This window comes from Molossus molossus, unplaced genomic scaffold (genome assembly GCF_014108415.1).
Source record: "Molossus molossus isolate mMolMol1 unplaced genomic scaffold, mMolMol1.p scaffold_m16_p_5, whole genome shotgun sequence".
In the NCBI taxonomy this organism is placed as follows: Eukaryota; Metazoa; Chordata; class Mammalia; order Chiroptera; family Molossidae; genus Molossus; species Molossus molossus.
Genome location: NW_023425388.1, coordinates 27,103,275 through 27,120,606, shown reverse-complemented (window position 1 = coordinate 27,120,606; position 17,332 = coordinate 27,103,275). Strand labels below are relative to the sequence as shown.

Below are 17,332 nucleotides of genomic sequence, written 5' to 3'. Positions count from 1 at the left end.
AGGAGAGGAGAGGAGAGGAGAGGAGAGGAAGTAGATAGGGTAGACTGTTTTGACCTTTAAGGGAAAGAGTCAAGAGAACCAGCAGGTTGATTTCTGTTTGTCCAGCTCAGGTCACGGAAAAGACAGGAGAATTGAGGGAGGCAGATTGAATGAGAGCCATCATGGTAATTCCATATACTCTAGGCTCCAAGAGCTCCAAAGTCTTAAATGGTATTATTCCAGAACTTAAGACATACGCCAGGTATAAAGAATCAAACAGAGCAAAACAAAACTCAATACACGGTGTATATACCCACCTTCCATTTCCTCCCCCTGCATCCCACCCCAAAACTAGTCACTCTCCTGCATTCGTTTACCACTGCATGCTTTTCTATGCTTTTGTTACATGCCAATTGCTTTGCATGTTTTTGAACCTTATTTACATCTGTATCAGATATAAATAGATGTAACAGGAAAAAAATAAATAAAAGCAGCTTAAACAAAATAAAATGTATTCCTCTATCACATAAAAGAAATGGAAGTAGGCCAATCTAGGGGCTGATATAGTGGTTCCCGAGAATGTTTCATCCTAGCTCATGGCCTCCATTTCCAGTGTCACCTAAAGTTTGTTGCCTGAGTGTCATCCATTATGTGCACACTGCTGGCTGGAAGAAAGGGAAAGGCAGAAGGGGACAAAGGATTGATTAGTAGCTGCGCAGAACGCTTTTAAGAGGTTTCTGGAGTCCTACTCATCACTTCCACTTACAACTCATTGGGCAGAACTAAATCGCATGACCACACAAAGGTGCAAGGTTCCCTTTGTTCTGGGAAGCAATTTGCTGAGTAATATAGGTGTTCTATTACAAAGAAGAAAGTAAACGGCTTGAGCCACTGTAGTCTCTGCAAAGATTCATGATTTATATATGTTTCATTTTGCTTAATTTCAGTTCTGAGATTCATCCAGGTTAACAGTTATACCTCTGGTTCATTAACTTCACTACTATTTCCTTGCTCGCTCCTCCTGAATCTTCAGTTCAGTGATCAGTCCTGAACACAAGTGGTAACAGTAAGTCTTCTACTCTCATTTCTGATTTCAAAGACAACTTTTGGAGCATTTCAGAGCATTTGAAGTTTGCTATTAGTTTTCATAAGTTTCTGTATTCAGCCGCTTTATTTCCTCTCAGCACAAATATGTATTTAATATTTGCAACAGGAAAGGCGCTGGGTGCTATGGAGTAGATAAAGGTGCACCAGACGTGATTCCTGCCTCAGAAACTGCCTCAAGATCTTAGAGATATGAAATACATACAAATAACTGTAATACACAACAGATTGGACGGTGACAAATGAAAGACACAAATCCAGAGTTTAGATGTTGCATCATTTCTTTGAAGGATTCAACTCAGTAGATATTAAGTACCTACTCTGTGCAAGGATTAGGGAAGGCAGGATAAGAGGTTGTTTGAATCTCAGAAATGTTTCTAAAAATTAAATGAATAAACTCTTAGGTTAGTAGTAGTATGTTTGTGTTTAGTACTTTGATTATTAATCATTTAGCTCTAAAACCCCCACGGTTTTAAGAAGAGGGAAAGGCCAATTTTATCCCCATGATAGAGCTAAACTCTAAAATGTACAGTACAAAAAAAGGGATATTTTATATGTCAGTATTATGGAAAATAATGTTTCAGCTACAAAGAGCCACTGTAGACATAAATTTAAGATGTAAGAATTGTAATGCTATCTTTACAGACATGGGGACCCAAAAAGTACTGCCCATAAATAATTGCTTTTAGTGCCTTTAGAACTTGATTTTTTTTTTTCCATAATTTTGTAGTTAAATCAATTTAGTAAGCTGCAAGGAAAAAATAATCATCCTCTAGGGCTTGGATAAAACCATTTTTGGTATGTTTTTCTCATTATGAGTAATTACAGGTAAAACTTGATTGTGCTCTCTTCTCTCATTAAAACAAGTAAACATACACTTTCCTAAATCATTGTGCTTGGCCACGTTACATATATATTACCCCACAGGAAAAATAAAAAGACTTCCAACATTTTCCTATACAAAACATCTATCAATCTTATTATTGTTAATATTTTGGAGCTAAAATCTTGTCTGGTTCAGTTGTGTGGGAAAAGTGAGAGAAAGCAGAACCTGTTTCTCTGGGCTAAAGTGTAATAATACTAGAGAAAAAAACAAAACAAAACAAAACAAAAGAGCGATGGAATGATCAACAGTTTCCCATGGCTCTGAGATGAACAGAGATGTCTGAGAAGTGTCCATTCCACTGGGTCAGCAGGAAGTCACTGGTCACCTTACTGAGACCACTTCTGGTGAAGTGATGGGAAAAAGAAGGAGCCCTTCCTGTGAAAGATGGAGACGGTGAATACAGACAACTCTTTCCAGCTGCGAGTCAGCTGCTGTATCCCAGAAATCAGTGGTTCCCTAGTACCAGTTGTTGATCCCATACAGATGCATAAAAGAATTTTCACTGCTCCAAATCAAAATGAGAAAGGTATGGATTTGTAGGAAGTTGTTCATGAAACTACATTCGTTCAGTTTAAAGAACTGGCTCTTACTCTGAAATAATGATCCTCCATCTCTTGGAGGAGGTGGGGTGGGAGTGGAGGGAGAGGGAGGAGAGGGGAGGGGGGAGAGGAGAGAAAACACCCTTTCCTTATGAATGATGAGGAAAGTAAAAATATTTCAGTTATGCCTTTTTTTTGGTAAAAATGTTCAAATTTAGTAAAATTTTAATAGTTGGAGTTGTATTTTGGTTTTCTTTCATTTCTCTTGTTGCTTTGGTTTTCTACTTGCCTAGGATTCCAAAAGTCTTAGAATCGGATTTCTTTACCCAGAAGAGAAACTGCCTTGGACAGACCATTGGCACAGCACACCCACCTGGGATACCGCACTTCCTCTCGGGCCTGTCTTCTTCTCCCCAGATCTGCGTCCTCCGCTGCCCTGCCCTGGGGAACATGCAGAGCCCCACAGGAGGGCCACCCCCTTTCCTTCGCCCAGCAGCACAGCATTACCTCTTTAGCTGTAGGCTTCTAACCACCAGCTCCGGGCTGCTCAGAACCCTGCACAGCCCCGTTGGGCATCTGTCCTATAGCAGCTCTGCCAGGTTTTGGGGGGTTGTGGTGGAAAAACAATTGTTCTATTTGGACTTGTTCAGTTTGACATGGCAAGAAGCCGCCCACATGGCATGGCTGGGGAGACACGTAGATATGAGTCAGGGCTTCCGAGGAGGGGTCTGGAGAGAGAAGTTTGAGAGTCATCTCCCTCCAAATGGTCATCAAAGTGACGGAGATGGATGGGATAGCTTAAGGAAGAGTGTGATGGAGAAGAGAAGAGGGTCTGGGACTGAACTGGATCCCAGCACTTCGAGGTCTGGTGGGTAGGGAGGACACGGTCAGCTTGACTTTAGAGTGAGAAGTGTGTTTCCACTTCTTTACTCTGGTGATCGCTCTGCTTGTGGAGTGGCTGGCAGGGACCAGCAGGAGCCGGCCCGTTCCCCGTTCTGCTGCCTCCTAAGGCGCGAGTGAGTCTCCTCTGGTCACAGTGTCCTCCGCTACACAGAATGGCCCTGGGGTAGCAGCCACTACCTTCCTTACAAGCTTTGGTGAGAAGTGTCAAGATGAAATTAAACTCAGGTATAAAGATTTACATTCAAATGCCGGCCTTTTCCTCAGTCTTTAAGAATAGTCCAGACGTTGTACTTTAGGCCTTTAGAAATACTAATAATGCAAACGGAATCAAAATCATCATTCATATTATTAACAAGCCATTTTTGAGTAATGTTTTGAGTAAGTGCCTAATAAAGTTTAAGAAATAAAAGTAACTCATGTTTATTAAAGAGGAATTACTAGGTCTCCATTCATAAGCTTCAATATCCTGCTTAATGGATTCCATACAACATAACACAGAAATCCAGTGAATGAATTATGGAGAAACAGTCCACAAAAATTATATGGTTTCCTCTTTTACTGTTGGTCCCCCTTCATGAAACAACAATGAGGAGTGTAGCTTGAATAAAGCCATTTCTTGTAACAGAATGAACGCATTAGGGTGACACTGGTTGTATTTTAGCGGATTGGCAAGAACATCAAAAGCTTTATGGTTAGAATGTGCCCCCTTGTGGAAGATGTGAGTAAGACAGGGTGCAGAGGAACCAATATTGAGCTGGATCCTGTGGGAGAACCAAGGGCGAGGCAATGAATAAAAAGCTTGTTGACCACATTTTGCAAAGAGCTGTGTAAGGAAGCAGGCACTTCATCAAAGAAGGAAATGAGTGTAGCAGGGTGGAAAGGAGAGCCTGGGGCAATTAAGCTTGCAGTCTTAGGTTCTAGAAAACTTGAATCATTTATGATGAATTATATATGAAAAAGCCACCGAATAAATTGTAAAGTGGTAAAGAAGCGTGTTGTCTCTGAACTCAGACTGCCTGGGTGCAGATCTCGGCTCTGTTAGTAGCTGTGGGACGTTAGAGAGTCATTTTGTTGTTCTCTAAGCTTCTGTCACCGCATCTGTGAAACAGAATAAAAACAGTGCTCTATGAGATGTTGGCTGTATTTGCAGAGAAGGGTTGTTGTGAGAAGCAAATGCAATAATGTATAGACAGTATTTTCAGGACAGTGACTGCGATGCTAAAATAGCTATCACTGTTGCCTGCCAGTGTGTGCATGCAAAACCAGGGAGAGACATTTGCATGTCTATTTTTAAAAGTGGCTTCCAGGTGCAGACAATCACTGACTGCAGACTTTGGAGGCACTATGGCTCAGTGAGACTTGTGAGGTTGAAGATTGTTTAACTTTTCTGCCAGAGATGCCAGAGATGGTCGATCAGCTCCTACTTGCTCATCTGCCATGTGTGCCACCAAAGGTGTCCAGATACAAATGAGCAGTGTGGCCAGCTTGTTTCCACTGCAGTTGAGGCGAGGTCGGTCGGGGCTGGCTGGGTGGGTGATGTTAGGAAGGGATCAATGTGCTATGAATGACAGGTGACGGCAGAAACGGGAAATCCAGCGCGGCCTCAGGAAGAGCACGGTTGACTGGAGCCCAGAGAGCTACACTCTAGGACACAGGAGAACATTCTCGGGGCAGGAACCATTTCCACTCGAGCAGTGATGTGGTGCCAGTGGACAAACAGAAGAACAGCAGTGTAATTATAGGAAGTTTCCTGAAAGTTGTTTTAAACAAACCAGAAAAAATTGTCTTTTAATTCCCTCAAATGTGCTGCCAAAAATTCAAGTATTTGAAAATGTCAAGAAGCACTAAGAATCTCAAGCTGGAACGAGGGAGGGTGGGCGGTGTGGGCTGCAGGCTGTCCTTTAGAAGGGGCCTCAGGGACACCTGCTGAGCGACACCCATCCATCTCTCACCTTCAGTGAGGGAGCCCACAATCTGGATTATTAAATGCAACTTTTGTGAAATAGTTATCAGAAGGGAATTCCATTTTAATTAACTAACATTTGGAAGTTACCTGCCTTTTTCCTCTCTTTAATCACTGGAAGGGGTAAGTGTCTCTTGTTTTTTCATATCACAAAATGATAGTTCAATATGCTTTGGAAATTAATGAATTCTAATGAATGTTATAAAAGGCGAAAGATTTATGCGATCTGAAGAGAAACCAGAGTATTCTAATGAATGTTATAAAATGGAACAAAACCAGCTTGATGATTCTAATCACTGATACTGGGCGTCCACGACTTTCTCTGCAGCCATGCCATCCTTTTGGCTTCGCACGGCTGGCTCCAGGGCCTGGGCCATCCTCGTACTACCCCACAGCTCTCTCGAGTACCTACCATCCCTCTCCTCACTGGCTTCCTGCGATTCCCCTCTAGCCTGCTCACCTCTGAGTGACTCACACTTTCTCTTTTGTCTTTTCTTGATCTGGGCTGACAAGTGTTACTTGGGAGGAAAGTCCTCAAATAGTACTATTAGAACCCATCATGTATTTGTACTCTCAAAATCTGATCTGAGACCTCAGGGCCTCTTGCAAATCTTTCATCCATTTCTTCTTGTTCCCTCACATTCCCCTGGTACCTGGGGCAGACCTTTTCCTCTGCCCTCAGCTCTCTACCGCCTCACTGGCAGGGCTCCCTGAGCACCCACTCTGCCCAGAAGAGTCATTTGGAAGTAAGTGGCTTGGAGTCAGAGACATCAAGGTTGGAATATTTATTTTCAAAAAGCATAGAGCCAAGTCTAAGCCCTGAACATTGACAGGATCCAGTAAATATAGCTAAGAACTATTGTTTTCCTTCTGTTCGAACCTGTCTAGAATTACCCCCTGACTTCTTTGTTTATCTCCTTTGTGCCGTGTGACCAAAACCTGAAAATGAGAAAGTGCTTTAAGATCTAACAAATGCTACTGTAGTAAACATTGGTTTTGATACCACCTGAGCCCTGAGGTACAAAATACGAAAATTCCAAATGGTTATTATTCAGATCAATCAGTAAAGAGCACATCAGGGCCTCCGTGGAGCTTCGCAGTTCAATTAGCACACACAGCATCCACTCCCCGCGTTCCTGATGCAGCTCACATCACCCAAGACCCTGCGCGAGCAGCGCTCTGGTTAAGGATATGTCACGGTGAATCAACAAAATATGCGGTTTGATCAGCACGTTCTGAGAGCAGATCATTAAAATATGCAACCAGATCCCTCAAGTGCATGAAAAATTAACTAACAAGTTTTGTATCTTGATCAGTTTAATGAGTGAGAAGTCGCTGAACAAGAGTGTCAAATTGTACAGTCTGGCAAGGGGGCAGACTGCCTGAGAGGAGCTGGGAGGGCCAGAGCTAATAGTGTTGGTTTTCAAAATACCAGTCCTTAGAATTCGATGTCGGAGAGAGCTGATTAGTATTAAGATGTTGTCCAGCCTCTTTCCAGCAGGATGTGATGAGATGTCGAGCCTTCTGATGTAAATGAAACATTGATTCTCCCTTTCAGGCTTCACTAAGTCTTAATGGACTCAGCCATGCGCCTGGAAGCCCCTGCCAATGGCATCTTACACACATGTGTGCAACTAAGAGGCAGTGGCAGCCTTCTGGAAATATCTAAACCATCTGACCTTGAAGAGCAGCTAAAAGAAAAAGGGAAAAAAAGTTTTTTAATCAAATTGTATCAGAGATGCCCCATGCCACCGAGGAAAAAAGCAAGGCTTAATAAACCAAGAATGCCCAGCTAGAGAGTTGGTGGGGAATTTGAGCAAATTAAATCCGAGTGGTTGATGATCACCGAGGAGATATTTGAATTGGATTGTCACCGGAGACTACAGGGTGTGCTGTCACCCGGCCATTGGCAGGATGCTGATGGGGAGGTTGACAACCCACTTTTACCAGCCACACATGCCCCCGGAGACTTGGCCCATGCATAGACGAGGACTTGAGCACCAGTCTGTTAATTCTGCTTCTCTACATTATGGTGGCCGACTGGCTGGCACTGCAGCTGCGGGAGTGTCAGTTTCCCAGGGCATAAATTTACCCCCTCCTATAATGAGGTGGGCAACAGAAATAGGGCAAATAAAAGGCTGAACGCAAATCCAAATGGGGAACGTTCTGCAGACAAAGGAGGAGATCCGCCGTCTGGCAAATGCTGAGGCCGGAGCTGCCGGGAGCTGCCAGCAGCTGCCCTTCTGCTGAACGTCTCCTGCGGGGGCAAAGGACGTGGGAGAGGGGGGGACTTTTTTTTTTTTTTTTTTATCTTCACCTTAGGACATTTTTGCATTTAACTTCAGATAGAATGAGAGGGAGGAAGAGAGGAAAAGAGAGAGAGAAACATTGACATGAGAGAGAGAGACACACCGGGGCCAGGGATGAACTGCAATCGAGGTACGTGCCCTTAGCGGGAACCGGACCGGGACTCCCCAGTCCACGGGCCAGCGCTCCAACTCCTGAGCCTAACCAGCCAGGGCGAGAGGGGGACTTTTACTTTGTCTTTCTCAGTCTGATTAGACTTTTCCAAAATGTAGCAGGTGGACATATCCAGAATGATTTTTGGTCAAATGTGGCATATGGACAAACTTTTCAAAATGGTTATATTTCCATGGATATTAGATAAAATAGAAATAGCACATCAAATTCATGATTCAACTAACATTATTTCTTAGAGTGAGGTAAAGATAGCAAAAGTGAGTTTAAAGTAAATTTAAAGACAAATTCTACATATATAATAAGGTATGCCAAAAATCATAAAGGGATTTTTCAAATGGCTGAAGCTTCCGAAAATCTTAGAATATTTTCCTTGAGTAAGAAAGTTTCATGCAATTCAGCCTATAGAACAGCCTTGTGTATCTGTTGAAAAATGTAGGAAGAATGGAGAATAGGAGTAAACCACAGAAATAATAGAAGAACCTCAAAATTTGTCACGTATCCCATTTTCATTTGTTGGATGGACTAAGGAAAGTTCTTCAGCTATAAGCGTGGGAAGAGAAAAAAGTGAAGGGTCGACAAGTAATTTTTCCACACTTACTTTCAGTGATACACATCGTATAGTGTCCAACCTGCATGGGGGCCGGAGCCAGGTCTGCATGAGGACTCTCTTTCTTAGATCAATCAGAAAATGTGAATTTCAAAATTTTATAATATGCAGGTGAAGGCATCTCAAAGCACATTACTGGAATTAGCTTCTTACCGCACTATATACACAGATGCAAAGTAAGAAGCTCAGACCCAGAACACACTGTTGGTCATTAACACCTTAATCAACTGTCATAAAATCATAAAAGTTATTAAAAGTTTAAATTACATTTTAATATTTTATTATAAAGTATAGCATGCATCAAAAGCATTTATACTATTGATGTATGATGACATGTATACACAGATATGTATATTTTTAAAAGAAGAAGACACACCTGTACCCCCTCCAGCTACCTTAAGAAACAGAAAATGACTAGTATTTTGAAGCTGCCATTATGCTCCCCCAATAGCAACCTCATTCCCTTCCTTTCCCAGGTACCTATTTTACTGAGTTTAAGGTCGATCATTTCCTTGTCTTTCTTTATAATCTTACTATGTGTGCATGTACCTCTAAGCAATATATTATCTAATATTTCCTATCCTTCAATTTTATACTAAAAGACACACTATAGGGATTATTCTTAACTTCCTTTTTTATTCAATATTATAATTTTAATATTGACATGTTAATATGTATAAATTTAGTTTGTTCATTTTCATTTTAGTGACTATTCTACTGACTATATCACAATAATTTATCCACTATACTGTTTATTTTTTTATCATTGTGAACAATGCCATTGTTACAGGTCTCCAGGTGTTCCTGGGAAAGAGATTCCCTTGGGTATATATTTAGAAATGGAGTTGCTAGGTCCAAGGTATGTGTTTCTTCCACTTTATAAGGTAGTGCTGTATTGTTTTCCAAAATAATTTTACTGATTTACACTCTCACTATTGACAAAAGCAACAAAAAATTACTAGATCTTTATCTTACACTATATACACAAATCAACTCAAAATATATTAAAGACTTAAATGTAAGACCTGGAGCTGTAAAACTTCTAGAAGAACACGTAGGGAAAGTTGCTCAACATTGGTCTTAGCAAGGATTTTTAAGGAATGACATCAATAACACAGGCAGTAAAAGCAAAAATTAGTAAGGGAGACTACATCAAATTTAAAAGCTTCAGCACAGCAAAGAAAGCAATAGAATAGAATAAAAAGGCAACATATGGAATGGGAGAAAGTATTTGCAAACCATATATCCAATATGTAGTTAATATCCAAAATATGTAAGAAACTCCAACAACTCAATATAAAGAAACAACCTGAGTAACCCAATTTTAAAAAGGACAAAGAACTTGAATTATTTCTCAAAAATAAAAAGACATACAAATGGCCACCAGGTATATGGAAAGATGTTTAACATCATTAATCATCAGATAAATTTAAATCAAAACCACAGTAAGATGTCACCACACACCTGTTAGGATTGCTATTCTCAAGAAAAAAAAAAAGGAAGAAGAAGACAACTAATGTTGGCAAACATGTGGGTCAATGGGTCAACTGAAACCCTTGTACATTGTTGGTGGGAATGTAAACTAGTGCAGCCACTATGAAAAATAGTATGGAGTGTCCTCAAAATTAAAAATAGAACTACCATGAGATCCAGCAATTCCACTTCTGGGCATATATATATCCAAGAGTTGAAATCAGGATGGCAAAAGATATCTATACTCCCACATTTACTGCAGCATTATTCACAATAACCACTGATGGATGAATGAATGAAGGAAATGTGGTATATACATATAATGAAATATTATTCAGTCTTAAAAAAGAAAGAAGTTCTGCCATATGTGACAAATGGATGAACCTGAAGGATACTGAACTAAATGAAATAAACCCGTTACAGAACGAAAAATATGCATGATTCCATTTATATAAAATACCTAAAATAGTCAAGCTCATAGAATCAGAGAATAGAATGGTGGTGCAGGGACTGGAGTAGAGACAGTGGGGAGTTGTTTAATGGGTACAAAGTTTCAGTAGTGCAAGGTAAATAATTCTAGAGATATGTGGTACAATGTAGTTCTTATAGCCAATAATACTATATTGTGCACTTAAATATTTTGTTAGGAGGGGAGATCTCACGTTAAGTATTCTTCCATAAAAACAAGACCTAAAGCAAAGGGACACAAGGAAACTTTTGGAGGTGATGGATATATCTATTACTTTGTGGTGACAGTTTCATGAAAAGGTGTATGCATATGTCCAAACTCATCAAAATGGGTAAATTAAATATGAGCAGTTTTCTGTATATCAATTATAGCCCAATGCTATTTTTAAAGTGTTTAACGTGTTTAAAAAGTGCACAACTTATTTATTTATTGAATTAATTTATTGAAAAAACATCCAAGAAGATCTAAATAATTTTGAAATTAAAGCATGCACTGAATAGGAAAATGTACTGTTATATAAATATTAACTCTACTCAAATTAATTGCAAGTTTTATATTCCAATCAAAATTTAGATAAAGTTTTACATGAAAGTTATGATTCTGAAATCAGATGGAAATTCAAAGGGCTAAAAATAGCCAGAATAATTTTGAAAAAGATGAGGCATTTTGCTCTACCAAACATGGTAATCAAGACAGACTGTATTCTAAAGCAAAACATAGAACCCAGAAACAGAACATCCCCAGAAGGGAATGGTACAGATGGAGATGGCAGTGTAGGACACTAGAGAGGGGTAGGTAAATGGTCTTAAGTGACTAGTCCTCTTGACTATTAGTTGACTATACCAGGAAAAGTAAAACAGAGCCCTACGTACCACCACACACAACAGTTAATTACTTGTGAATTAAGATTTAAGTGTGGCCTTGGCCAATTTGGCTCAGTGGTAGAGTGTCAGCCTGCGGACCAATGAGTCACGGTTCGATTCCGGCCAAGGGCACGTACTTCGGTTGTGGTTGTCCCCGGCCCTGGTGGGGTTGTGGGGGAGACAACCAGTCGATGTGTCTCTCTCTCGTCGATGTTTCTCTCTCCCTCTCTCTTCCTCCCACTCTATCTGAAAATAAATAGAAAAAAAATATATCCTTGGCTGAGGATTAAAATAATAATAATAATATTTAAGTATGAAATGCAAAACTAAAAAAAACTTTTAGAAGACAGTAAAGAAGAATAGATTTATAATCTCTGTGTAGGAAAGGATTTCTTTCTTTTTTTTTTTTTTTTATTCTCACCCGAGGACATTTTCCCATTTTTTTGTTCAGGTAGAGTGGGAGGGAGAGAGAGGAACAGAGAGAGAGAGAGAAACATCGACATGAAAGGAACACATCGAGTGGCTGCCACCCGCACGACCGACCAGGGCCGGGGACAAACTGCAACCGAGGTACGTGCCCTTAGCGGGAACCGAACCCGGGTCTCTCAGGACCGCAGGCTGACGCTCTAACCTCTGAGCCAAACCGGCCAGGGCGGAAAGGATTTCTTAAACAAGACACAGTAAGTATAAGGTATAAAGAAAAGAATTGTAATTTTGACTACACTAAAATCAAGATATCAAAAAGCATTTAAAAATATCATAAAGAGAGTGAAATGCAAACCATAGACTGGAGATCATACTTGAAATATATATATGTGGAAAACAACCCTTATCAAAAATACATACAAAGAACTTTTATGAATCATTAAGAAAAAGATAAATAACCAAATAGAAAAATAGGTAAACTACTGAATAGGCATTTCACAAAAGAAAATATGAATGGCAAACAAAAAATAAAAGATGCTCAAACTCATTGGTTAACAATAAATTACTATTTTAAACCAGGGTAAGATACAATTTACAAGTGAAACAATATTATCTATTGATGATAAGGTACAACTAAGAACTCTCCCCATTGCAGATGAGAATGTAAATCAGGACACCTACTTTGGCAAATAAACATTTTCCAGTAAGGTGGAGGATTCACATGGTCTATGACTTAAAAGTTCTATTTCTAAGTATATACCCAAGAGAAACACTTGCATATTTGTGCCAGGAGACATGTATAAGAATGTCCAGAGCAGACTCTCCATAACAGTAAAAAACAGAAAAAGCCAGATGCTCATTAACAAAGAAAGGATAAAGTGACACAAAGGCATAGAGTGGAATACTATGCAACTATAAAAAGTAAATTAACCACACCTCTATGAGTGAATCACAAAAACAAACAAACAAAAAAACAGAATGTTGAGTAAAATACACTGAGGCACAGAAGAATATACACTATACTATCCAATCATATATTTCTAAAATAAAATGCTTAGATAAATACATAGCTTATAAAACTATAAAGAAAAGCAACATAATGATGGTATACAATTCAAATAGGGCCTTATTTCTGGATTGGGAATGGGAGAAAAAATTGGGGAGGTGCACATATTTTAACTCCAGTTAATGTTTATTTCTGGAGCTGGGTGGTGAGTATGAGTACTGATTTCTTCAGCCCTTAAATTGTATATATAAAAATTTACAGTATATACACTCATTTTTATATATTGTAGAACTTAACATTTAAAAAAGACAAAATCAATTATACAGTCACCAAATATGGCAGAAATTAGGAAGGTGTCACTTGATTGGCCAAGGGTCATTCTATTGCAGAGAGAAAAAGGACCTGTGATGGCAGCATACACGCTGTCAATGGTCCTATTAATTCATTTGGGACAACAGTGAACATGTGAGTATTTGGTACCTGGTTCATGATAGATACTTGATACAACTGGTGAAAGAAAGGAGAAAAGGAAGGAAAGGAAAGAGAAAGAAAGGGCGAGAGAGATGGAGTTAGGGAGAGAGGGAAGGCAAAAGGTAAAGAAGGGTTTGGGGAGGGAAGAAGACTGGCTGCCCTAGATTTGTGAATAATTTTATTATACACAATAAAAAGATTCCCTGCTGTCTGGAAAGAGTTCAGTCTTATCTTGACTGAGGGAGAGCTCTATTCTCTTGCAGAATTTAGCCCATTGTGTCTTGTGTTACTAATGGTTACACTGACAGCTATAATACACCACTGAGACTTGCTTGTCAAACATTAACTTCTATGCCATGTTATAGATTTTTTTTCTGATAGAGTAATCACTGCTACTTATGCGGAATGACAGAAGCTGCCTGATAGTATTTAATCTAATCCGAAAACACAAGAAATAACCCAGCTATGTAAGACAGAGAAAAACCCGAAGGGAATTTTCTTTCTGAAGTCAGGACAGGAAGGAAGCATTAAGCCTATAACTAAACTCTGACTGAATGTACCTTTTGCCTTAGTTTCATATGTGACTTCATGCTTAAATCTGTATTTTAAAATTAAAAGTTTAAGGTTAACTGAATACAAAATAATATTCATAACACATTTTCAAAGTATAAAATAATAAAGAAAACAAAACTTGTGTATACAACACACAGCTTTCAAAAATAAAAATATTAATGCCATCTTAGAAGTGATTCCCATATCCCCTCCCTCCTGTTTTCCCACTCAAAATAATGCCTCTCCTGAATTGTATTTATATCATCTCATTGTTTTTGTTTATAGTGTGCATATTTGTATAAATTCCTGAACACTAAATTCTTTGTTTTTACAGATTTTTAAGCTTCATCAAAATACAATAATATTGCATTTTTTCCTGCTATGACTTGTTTTATTTTCCATTTGGCACTCATTTTTTGAGACTTGCCCCTGATATAATGTACACGCCTATAATGTATTCACTTCCATTGCTCTTTACAATCACATTGTATGAATATCACAAGGGGCTTATCAATTTCTCCTATTGACTGATATTTAAGTTGTTTTCAGTTTTTTTGGTTACTACATAATGATGGACATTCTTGTACGTGTCTCCTGGTTCAAGTGAGCAAGTTTCTCTGGGTGAGATTACTGGGTTAGAAGGCATGCACATTGAAACTGCTAGATCATAATTGTTTTCTACAGCAGTTTACTAATTTGCACTCCAGCAGCATTGATTGAAAATTTCTGTTGCCCACATCTTCACCTGTCATCTTTGCCACTCTTATGAGTTAGTATTCATCAAGACTCTGGTGTGCTGACTTGTGTCATACTCTTAAGTAACCGCAGATGTGATTCAGTCAGTATACAATCTACACTTAGATCTATGCCCCTGATTTGAAGTTAGTGGCCCATGTTGAATTGGGCCATAGCCTCATTTGTGCATTTATCAAAAAGCAGTGCTTAAAAAAGGAGAATAAGTCTGCTGTTTTCTCAGTAAAGTGCTGATTGACAAATGTGAGGAAAAAAATCATGATGTTAGTAGTAGAAATGAAATATTGTATTTGGCACTGTTGGGAAATCACCCAAGTTTTGTGGGTTTCTGACTTCATAACTACAAGATATTTGGATCAAAGTATACTTACTTTAGGTGACATATGAATTCATAATCCAAGGAAAAAAGCCTCATAAAAATAACTTAACATTAAATATATCTTGCAAAAGGACCATTTAACTTGGCAAAATATTAATGAAATAAAACACATGGGTTAGATTTCCCTTATAATACACACAGGAATAAAACGTGCTCAACAAAATATGCTTTGGCTTTTGCTAAACTAGAAACATCTGAAAATAACCTAAGAGATTTCCTTAAACTATAGCATGTTTCTGGCTTTGTCCACCACTTAATTAAGTGTTGTTTTAATAATGAAGCACATTAAGGATGGGGGTTGTGTCCAGCCTACAAACCATTCTTTATGAGGTAGTAAAGATAAAGACAATAGTACTGACATAAAAAATATATATATTTAATTTCACGCTCTTACCTTCTTAACATATGTTTTATATCAGCCTTACTAGTTATTTTCTGAAATCCCTTTTAGTTAAGAAAGTTAGCCATTGTTTTGTCCTTGAAAATTTAGGTGGAAATCTGTCCTGAGGCTCAAGGATAAAGGAGATAGGTAAGATGTTTCCTGGCAACTGTAATGCCATTACTTATGAAGAACCAAGTTGTGTGCGCTGGGAAAGCGGAATTAGAGAGGCAAGTTATTGCTTTATTCCTTGTCTTCACAAAGTGAACTCTTGAACCTTTAAAACTAAGGCGGTAGAAATGATACAAGCATAACCATAATGACAGTCCAGTGCAATCTCTGTGCATCTGTAGACTCATTTTTTAATACTATGAAAAAATGCTTTTTAGACTAAATACCTAACTGTTTTAGACTTCGACCACCAATAAAGATGGTATAGATACATCTAACCAATCCACTGGCTGAGGACAATACAACCTGGACAAGACAATTTTTTAAGTGTTTGAGAGGGAAGATGTGTTTCAAGGCACTGAAAAGACAGAAAGAGTAAAGTACTGGTCAGCCGAGATGTGGAGGAGGATGGAAGCTGAAGGATATAAACCTGACTTCGGGGGCATTTCTTCCCCAGTGGGCTTTTGCTGATTTAAAAAGGATCCTGAACATTTAAGGGGGTGAGAAGCTGGGCATTACTTTTCACAGCTTCACAGAGAAAAGGGAATAGACATTGGAGTCTAGGAGCTATCAAGAAGGGAAGGGGATTTGTAGAAACCACTGCAGAAATCCTGAAGGGCTGGACCCTAGGAACAGAACAGGGTAAACTGGAAATAGAGAAAATGAAGCTCTGTTTCGATTTACCTCAATATCTAAAAATGGATTGAAGTGATGTCAATGCCAATGCATGAACAAATGTGAATGTTCTTCCTAAAACCAAGACATGCTGAGCCTCAAATCATTTCTACAATCAACTTTCCAAATACAGTGCCTCTTCTTTCTCTCTCTCACACATACACATACATACTCATATACACACAAATAAACAAGCATCCAAGGAGCCAACAGAATATATATATAAACAAGATAAAAAATATTAAATGATATATCATTTCCAGGCTTATTGGGAAAAAAGAGAAATTTTAAATGCTCAATCAAAACCAAAGCAAAAAAGGAGAGAAATGAATCATAAAACAAACAGAACAAATAGAAAACAAATACTAAGATGATAGATTAAACTCCAATATATAAGTATTTAGATTTAATGAAAGTGGTCTAAATGTTCTAATTTGAAGACAAAGGTGATCAGATTGAGGGGGGGAAAAGATATAAAAAAGAGACAGGTACAAAATAGAGGATAAAGAGAGGTTGAAATTAAGAGGCAAAGCATGCAAATATTAACCAAAAGAAAAATTGAGTAGTTACATTATTATTAGACAAAGGTAACTTTAGAAGAAAAAGCATTAACATAGGTAAGAAATGCTTCATAATAATAAAACTTTCTATCCACCAAAAATATTATGACAATTCTAAATTTTCATCCAAGTAAACAGAGCCTCACAATAGTTATAATTATAAAATAGAACTTTAAAATAGACAAGAGGGGAAATGCATAATTCTGAAATATATTGGAAAAGTGTAACATACCTAGAAATATCTAATTTAAAATGCCATATAAAAATAATATGATAACATTTAGAAAACTAATTTGCAAAGTTGATTTAATGTATATAAACAGAACAATGAATCCAACACATAGGTATTATTTAAAAACATGGAATGCTTCACGTATTTACGTTTTATCCTGGTGCAGGGGCCATGCTAATATTCTCTGTATCATTCCATCATTCCAATCTTAGTATATGTACTGCAGAGAGAGCACTACACACAGACACTTTTTTTGTTGTTGCAATTTTTATTAATTTATTTTTGTTACAGATGTTTCTCCTTTTTCCCTCCCAGCCACCCTTCTTCCATTTCCACCCCTCCTCCCCCTGCAGCATTGTTGTCTATGTCCATTGCTTATGTATACATGCATGTAAGTTCTTTGATTTATCAAATTTCTCTCCCCCAACCCCCTCCTCTGAGGTTTCTTAGTCTGACTGCAC

The 17,332-nt window shown here is 38.4% G+C and overlaps 1 non-coding gene across 1 annotated transcript; it reads right to left on the bottom strand.

The window, feature by feature from the left end:
* Window positions 1–16,992: 16,992 nt before the first annotated feature.
* Window positions 16,993–17,094, bottom strand: LOC118617942. The gene has a single exon (XR_004956899.1). It is a non-coding gene; the product is annotated as a U6 spliceosomal RNA (small nuclear RNA).
* Window positions 17,095–17,332: the final 238 nt, after the last annotated feature.